Source organism: Parus major, chromosome 1A, assembly GCF_001522545.3.
Source record: "Parus major isolate Abel chromosome 1A, Parus_major1.1, whole genome shotgun sequence".
NCBI lineage: Eukaryota > Metazoa > Chordata > Aves > Passeriformes > Paridae > Parus > Parus major.
The window spans coordinates 31,325,604-31,334,128 of record NC_031773.1 but is presented as its reverse complement, the minus strand read 5'-3'; positions in this window follow the sequence as shown (position 1 = coordinate 31,334,128).

Sequence of the window (8,525 nt, the reverse complement as noted above, 5' to 3'; positions counted from 1 at the left end):
GGCAAAGGATTGTGCGTTATTACATGGGTGTAATCTTCTTTTAAGATGTTCATGGCAGCTCAAGTCTCTGGACTCAATTCCACACTGATTTACACAGCCTGCAATCCCATTGTGAAGCCTGCACAGGAACAGACCCTGCCTGGGCCCTGCAGTGCCACATTTGAGGTGCCTTACAGGACACAGAAGATTATTACAGAAATGCCTGTCATTTGAGACCCAAAGATCCCCACAGAGTTCCCATGAATTTTGAGAGCAGCAAGTGCTAGAGCTGTGGAACAGTCTTGTTATATAAATCCCTGTGAACTCATGAATGATGCTTCAGAAGTCACGTTTATCCGATGTTCTGTGAACTCTAACTTATGCTTGTAGAGCATATCCAGGTTTTGTCAGGGACGATGCTATAGACATTTAAAAAGTATTAGGATAAAGCTGATGGAGAGCATGTATGTTGTTGCAAGAGACAGTGTTGTATCAATAGTGCAGGGTGGTACAGTACTGTTGTGGTACAGTTCTGGTGCAGGGTTTGTGGACTGTACCTCAGGAGTTAGGTAATCTACTCCACTGGGGAATTGGAAAACCTGAATTATGTATGATAGAACAGAGACATGTTTATACAGAGAGCAGTTCCTGCAATACTTCATACACTTAGTGCAAAAAGGGAGTAACATGGGTATGTTTGATTCTGCTTGCTTGAGAATTTCATTATTGCATTTCATTTACACAGCCTGATGAGCTGTGCAGTATTTGCTTTCTCCTGCTGCTTATAAAAATAGTCCATATAATTGGTTGCTGGAGTATCATTGAGCTATTCTCTGTGAGTACACAATGAAACGCATTGACCCCCTTAACTAATAAAACCCCACACTAATTTTGTTTAGTCTGAAAAGATGACAAATAATTCATCTTGCTTTATAATTGCAGTCAATCAGTCATTTTACAATTGGACAGTAAGTCTCTAAGTGAAAGACCAAGCTTTAATTGAAACAATGAAACATTTGATTGTTATTGAAAAATCAGTAAGAGGCACCATTCAAAGAGCTTGTTCAAATGTTTGTCACTGATAAGATGCACATTTCTAAAGAGTCAAATCTATTTGCTTTGGAATGAGATTATTTTAGCAAATACAGTTGCTTATCTAAGATGTAAAACCAGTGAGGCTTTTTTTCTCTCCCCTGCCCCCAACCACTGCAGTGCTTAATGCTGCTCTGTGCTTATAAACTCCTGAAACATGGAGATGAAATCTGGGCTTATGGGGTTTGCCACAGGCTGCAGAAGAGCCAGGACTTCACCCTGGCTGACCTGAAAGTGACTCCAAAGCATTCAGCTAGACCTTCACAAAATGAAACGAAGACTGTGAGCTTACCAAACTTCAGTAGTTCAGGAGAGATGTTTCCCTTACCTGAGTTTCTTTGTGAGCCTAAGCTGTCACTCACCTTTCATTGCCAGGAACTGCACATTGGCACAGTATATTGATTGTAAAGCCAAGTGTACACAGTTTCTTCCAGAAAGGGGAAGAAAAGGCATTCTTGTTCCACACTAAGAGTGCCTACAGGTGGGGTATTGTAGAATTGGAAACATGCTTTAAGTTCATGCTATTCCAGGGTCCGTGAGCATTTTCAAGCCCTAGGCTTTACTGTGTACCCCCTCAGGTTACTTTTTTTTGTCCATTATGCCGAGTTTCTTTAGAATATAATGATCAGAATGTCCATTTTGTGAGCTGCACACACAAGTCATATGCCCAGTTCAAATGAGGGCTTCTCAGTATAAGAGAGACATAGAGCAAGTCCATCAGAGGACTACAAAAATGATTAAGGCATCTCTCTTACGAGGACAAGCTGATAGGGTTGGGCCTGTTCAGCCACAAGAAGAGATGACTGAGGGGGGACCTCATCAATGTCTCTAAATATCTAAAGGGAGGGTATCAAGAAAAGGGAGCCAGGCTCTTCTTAGTGGTGCTGAGCAGCAGCACAAGAGGCAAGGGGCAGAAACTGACACGCAGAAAGTTCCACTTGAACATGAGGAAGAACTTATTTTACTGTGAGGGTGACTGCATCCTGGAACAGATTGCCCAGAGAGGTTGTGGAGTCTCCTTCTCTGGAGATATTCAAAAGCTGTCTGGACACAATCCTCAGTAACGTTCTAGGAGCCCTGTCTGAACAGGGAGGTGGGACTAGATGCCCACCAGTGGTCTCTTCCAACTCTACTCACTCTGTGATTCTGTAATTTAACCAAGTCATTTAACCTCCTTCAAAAGTCAATCAAGAAGGGTGGGCATCTGAAATTCGCTTATTTTGGACACCTAATCTAGTACAGATTTTGTTCCCGTTTTCCTTAATAATAATAATAACCAGAGGTCATATAAGACAGTGATGATATAGTCTTCATAAAACCTGAAAGTGATATGCTGAATCTTAACAATGATTAGGAATATTTATTGTCCTTTGCTGCTAAATAAAATGCACAGCTAAGGGTATGCAGGCTGCATTTGTTCATTTACTAATGGCAGTCACATTGGAAAGTAATCCTGTTGGCCGGTCATCTGAAGGCAAATTCAGGAAAACAACCACTAGGTAAGCTTTTCTATATATATGTGTGCATGCATGTGTGTATACAGCAAATTTGCCATGTTCAAATGTGTGCAATAGCTCTCTCAGCATGAAATACATCTGAATACAATTGTTCACATTGCAGAAAATAAATAAATCTACCAAGTGAAATCACTGACTTGAAATGTTAAGAGATCCTTCTGGTTCAATAAGGTAAGATTTCAGTCCTGGAGGACTGAGAGAGTCTTGGACCTGAGTGAGCATTGTGTTTCTTCTAAATCAAAAAGAAAAGCACCAAACCCAAACCTCCCCACATTATTTAATTGCTATTTTGTTTGAAGAAATTAATGAGATTCATTTTGAGCAGTGCTAATAGGACTAATGGCATAACTAACATATAGGAAGTGATGAGGCTACTTTATGCCTTCTGCTGTTGTTAAGAATATTATCCTTTTTTATATGGTATTGCTATTCACTTCCCAATTAGTAATTACAAGGAGGAATGAATTCCAAGTAATAACTTTCACACTTAATGAGAAGAGACTAAGGCAGTCTTGCCATTTGGAAGGAGAAGAATTATAGAAGTAATTGCATCCTCACTGCAGGGTTTGTGTTCTCTGTGGGGCTACTTTTGTTCTGTTGGTAGCCTTTGAGACTCTAGTATTCCACTTCTGAACATAATGAGCTGGATGCCTAATTTGTAAGCTTTACACACCTTCTACCTGCCAGCTTACATGCACTAGCATTATTCTGTATCTTTATCTTACTTCTTAAATTTAAGAGTACATTGTTACGAGAAGCAGGAAGGTTGTTTTTGGTTTGGCTTTTCTTTCCAAGCTTGGTAAAGGAACATCAGTGCATTTTCAAAGAACTCTTCCAAGTGAGCCTAAGGGGCTGTGTTAGTGGTATTTAAAGTCTTTGATGAGCAGATAATTGCAACTCTGATAAACAGCTTTTGAGTTTAAATTTTCTATATGCATTGTTTGTGTTTGTTCTATCCATTCTCATCTAAAAATGAAATACTTCTGCTACTTTGTTACTCCTGACCTAATACTAATGGTTTTAAGTGGAGAACACCAGAAGCTGGGTTATGTTTAAAAGAAGGAACTGCTCGAAGAAGCATCTGGTAATTAAGAACATCGCATTTTAAAAAAATCAGTCCTATGTACTTCATCAGGCTGTTATCTGACTTAAACTGGAATGCTTCTATGAATAAGGCTGCTGGATTGTACCCTCAGGACTTAGATAGGGGAACACAACTGCCTTGTGTTGCCTAGTCTTGCTATCCTTATATGGCCTTCATGGGCCATCCAGATTTTCCATCCAGGAACCTCAGCTTTCTGGGCTGCTTCCATCTGTGACAGTAGTTTAAAGATTGTGAATCACCTTCATTTATCTCAAAAGGGCTTTAATTTTGAAGCCCAGCAATGACACTTCAAATGTTGACCTTGTTCATTTTCTCAGAAGCATCCAGCTAGTCTGCTTATTCATTAATGTGGCTAGGTGGGTGTGAACAGCTGCAATCTGGCTAAAAAAGTGCCTGGCTATTAATGGTCTACACTGGATGCTGTCATTTCTCTGATTAAGCCCCTTGGTCTACCCTCTGGCTGAGCCCTTGACTGAGAGAAAGGCGTATGTGGAGAGAGGGAAGAGTGGAAAAAGGAAGGCTATCTCTCTAGCATCTTCTCTTTTGATTTTTGATAGGATGATGCTGCTTTCCTGAGCTTTTTTTCCCTTAGCTACTTTTGCCTTCACAGTTGGAAAAAGATGAACCAGACTCATGCAGAAAGGTTGTCAGATGGCTAAAGGTGGTGATACCTGGGACTTGATGATCCTTGTGGGTCCCTTCCTACTCAAAATATTACTTGATCCTATATGGAAATGCTAATACCAATATAACTAAATCTTAGGCTGTGAAATAGAGGTAGGGAGGGATACAGCTCCAAGCTGGGTCTGAGGAGACACAGTATTTCTACACTTTGCTTAATTCCACTTCACTCACAATCCCAGCTGCTAGCATGGCGCAAGAGCACTCCAGAGTGAGCTGTGTGGTGTCAGCTGACTTTCAGGCTGCAGAAGGAATTGAACCCAGACCTGCTTCTAGGGCTGCTGTCCCCCTGTATTAAAAGACATCAGGATGTCCTCCTTCTGTGTCTGGATTTTAAAAGACAAGTATTAACCTGAAAATTGTTCTTCTAATTATTTGATGCTAGTGTGACTTTGTACAGGGAAGGCGCTGCTTGCTGCAGTCTCCCTCTTTGGGTGAATTTTGGGGTGCCAATGATTCCTCAGACAATGCCCAAGGCCGTGCTGTGGAGGTGTGGAATTGTTGGGTGCTTGAAAGTACCCATGTACTTTGTTAAACCTGGATTTCTGTCATATCTGCAGGTTGCAGCTAACCCTCTCTGCACACCTGGCTCTCATCAACAGGACACACACAGTAGCCCAAATCAAAATATAATTATCTTACCTCAAATTGTGGCTTCGAAGTAAAGCTTTTAAGCTTTTATGCCAGTGTCCAGGAAAATGCATCCTACATGGAAGAAAATCAGTAAGGAGTACAGGAACAATTTTTTCCTTTCATTTTTGGCATGTGATTGAACATTTCTTAGTTGTAGTTCCTTTTTTTTATTTCTGTTCAGCAACCCAATGTCAAAATAACTGGGTGTGCAAATATTGCAAGCTGCACACAGGCACTTGTCTCCAAATGAAGTTATTTCTATAGTCTGTTTCTCAGATACACATCATCAAAAGCTTGCTGTTAACATCCACTGCTTCAGAAATCCATTTTGACCAAAGATAATACCTGTTTAAGGTGATTCATAGTTTTCAAAAGTGCATAAGACTAAAAATGTGTAGAAAATCCTTCCCGGGGGCCTCCAGGGGAGTTTCCAACCGAGGCTGCTGATGTATTTGAGATGTCACAGCTCCCTCCAGCGGGGTACTTCCAGGAGGAGGATTCTGCAGGTACCAACTCAAAGCTTCCAAACCTCAAACAGAAAATACTCACACCATTTTTTAAAAAACATTTTCCCCCTGAATGTAGTAGCCTATCCTCCCTTTTCACAATATAATAATATTTGAAAAAAAAATTGTATAAAATCTGAGAAAATTAATGTACTTGGACTAGGGTGGCATGGCCTATGAAACCACAACATCTGAGATGTAGGATAAGGAAAGTTCCCTATGCTTACATTCTCCAACTTCAAACTACTGCAACAAGCCCAACACAAATGACATGCCATTCATCTGAACATATATTGACTCCATGTAGGTTTGTTTTCATAATGTGGATTACTGGTACTTATGAACCTTCACAGGAGCTCATGCCTTCTTTTATGAGTTTTCATCTGTGGCAGAGGATAAAGCTGTGTCTATGGGGAATGAGAATCTAGTCCAGTCTAAGTAATAGATCCAAAATGGAAATGTGTTCTTTCTTTCCAGGAACCTGAAAACACAGAACAATTATTTTGGGGGATTTCCAATAATTCTAATTCTGAGTGTAATTTTTGATATGATTTTCATATCCCATAAATCTTTCTAGCTTCCTGAGATATGATGTCTTGTGACATAAACATTTAGAAATATTTTCATTTTTGCAAATACAGTAAACCCCAACATCTATATTAATAATTTTTAGATTGATGTTTTAATATTATCAGAATGATTATTTGATATTAAAAGTAAAGAAAGGACTTTAATGCAGTTCTTTGCTACTCCTTTCCAATTAACTTCTGTTCACATTACTGACTCTTCAGTAGTGATTCAAGCTGTAGGTTTAAAAATGGGCTTGAAGCTGATGGATGCCAGCAGTACTGGCAAACCATTGTAGGAGTAGATTCAGCTTGATGGTTGTAGCTAGGTGGTGGCTGAGCCTATAAAAATCTGCATCAGATACAATGGTATCAGCATCTGGAGACACAGCAACAGCACTACATAAGTGTTATATGTTCTCAAGTATATAATATGTTGCCTGGCAACTGCATGTCTCTTGGCTTGGAAAAGTAACTTTTTAATTATGTCCCTGTGATACTGTATGACCACAGAATTAAGGACACTGAATCTGTCTGATTGCTTTAAAAAATAATATTTATTTAAAAATTAAGCTCCTTTTTTGAATCATCAATATGCCTTGCCTCAGTCAAGCATTCTGTGCTTCTGGTGGTTTTCCTATGCATACACTACAGTATTGCACTCCCAGGATAATTATGCAGAACCAGTTTTCTTTTTCCTGAATAGTTCAGGATTTATAGAATTTATAAAGCATCCTTCATGTGGTCAGGGCCTACTGCCTCTTTTTTTCTCTGTCAGAATATGCTTACATCTCTCAGCTCACAAAGACAAGAAATTTGGGCTGTTTTGCTCTCCTGTGGCTTGGACTTTATCTTGTGTAAGGAAACACACTAATATACAGACCATCTTGGCACATATCAGTAGTTTACAACATCCTTCAGCTGGATTTAAGTAAGCTAAGTACACCTGAAAAGCTAGATCCCATATATATACTATGTTCCAGGGTTTCTGTAAACTGTAATTCCTGCACTATATTTTAAAAAGACTAAGAGTGGACCACTTGCTTTTCATAAAGGGAACTGTGAAGAATAGATACAAGATTATAAATGCACTTCAGAGGTTGTCTTCTGTATTCATCAGATTGGTCCAATGTAAGATTTTAATCCCTACAACTCAAAGACTTCAGTGCCTAGTGCCAAATGTAATCCTAGCTGTCCACTTCCCTTTCATAGTGCAGGGGGAGAAGTAACTGCCAGGAAATCCAGTGTGCTGTGTGGGAGCTGTCTTGTGGGGGCTAGAAGACAGGGCAATGGGAATAAGCCTGGGATCCCTCCTCAGCTCTCCAGTGTGTGAGTGGAAAGCACACCTGCCATAGCCTGGAGAATCCACAGCCACATCTCTTAGTGCCCAAGAATGTAACTAGAAACATCAGACCCTAGGCAACAACCAGCCAGGGAAGTAGTCTCTGCCCCAATCATTAAACTCGTGTGGCTGCTCAGACAGGATAATAAGATTCACTGAAGAACAAACAGGCAGGACCTCAAGAGAGAAAATGAGAGCAAGTCTTCCTCTGCAGCAAGACTGGCAAGGAGTGAGGTGGGAGAGTCACATCTGCTTTATAGATATAATGTGGAGATGAACTAGAGAAGAGATTCTCTGATTAAAAATGTCTTCGGTGCTGAGGACTTGGAGGGCTTTCAAGGTTTAACCTTGAAAATAAGTGTCCTGTTTTGGACCTCTAACTTTTTTGCAACAGCAGCAGCTAAAGGGAAACTTGAAGTTACAGATGAGCTTTATGTTGTTTTGTAGAAGTAAAAACACAGGCTCTTATTATCCAGGCTTTACTGAACTGCTCAGTTCCTGAAAATAGGTCACGGAGAGAATCTGCACTAATTAGGAAAAGTTGGCAAAAACAATCATTGCAAGTTAAAAATGTGTGTCAGATCCATTTTACTTGCATAGTTGATCTGGAGGTGATGTAATGAACAGGTTTTGTACCAAAACAGGACATACTGAAGAGGATTACTCAGCTCTAGGAGCCACAGGGAACAAGTTAAATCAGGTTCACTTTGCAGAGCAGCAGCTTTTGATGACTCCTTAAGAACATCAAGCAACTGCAGCTGCACCTTCCCCATAAGCCACATAGCATGTTGACATCTATCTATGTAGTTAAAATTTTCCTTTTCTTCTTAGGTCAAATTTTCTGTTTGATGGATTTAAACTGCTACTTCCCTTGGCAGAATTCAAAAGAGAACTTGAATGCTGCTGAATCAGATAATGGCCTTGAAGTATTTGGGATGTAAAACAGAGGCCCAAGGCTTGTGACAGGCATCTCCCAAGTTTGTACAAAGTCAGGTAAGAGGGTGTGCTGTGCCTATGGAGAATGAATTATATCAGGCTGGAGAGCTATAATACTGATGTCAGAGCAGGCCAACATTGTAGTGGTCAGTAAAAAGTCTTACCTGA